Below are 426 nucleotides of genomic sequence, written 5' to 3'. Positions count from 1 at the left end.
TTTTTGTTTTTTTCTCGAAAACTAGCGCGACGACCGATATTTTTAACTACGGTTTTGAATTCGTCTAATTTTTGCCTACAAGATAGCGTGTCGAGTTTTTGTCCTGCGACGATTTTGACCATTTTTTCATTTTTTTCTCGAAAACGAGCACGGCAATCTATATTTTTAACGACGGCATCGTGTTCCCCTGCTTTTTTCCTACAAGATAGCGTTTTTTTTTTTTGCCCTAGCTCAATTATTAAGGAAATTACAGGTGTTGGTTTTCGCTCTAAGTTATAACAGGCCGTTCGGGCGGGCGGTTGGGTCGCGCGGTTCCCCCCATAAGCGGCCGTGCGTAAGCCCGTGCGTCGCCGGCGTTCCGGCGGGCGCCTCGGTACCTATAAGAGAAGCGACGGTCCGGTCGAGTCGGTCGGGGCAGCGTCGAGC

This window comes from Colletes latitarsis, chromosome 14 (genome assembly GCF_051014445.1).
Source record: "Colletes latitarsis isolate SP2378_abdomen chromosome 14, iyColLati1, whole genome shotgun sequence".
NCBI classification, from domain to species: domain Eukaryota; kingdom Metazoa; phylum Arthropoda; class Insecta; order Hymenoptera; family Colletidae; genus Colletes; species Colletes latitarsis.
This window is presented reverse-complemented; position numbering follows the sequence as displayed.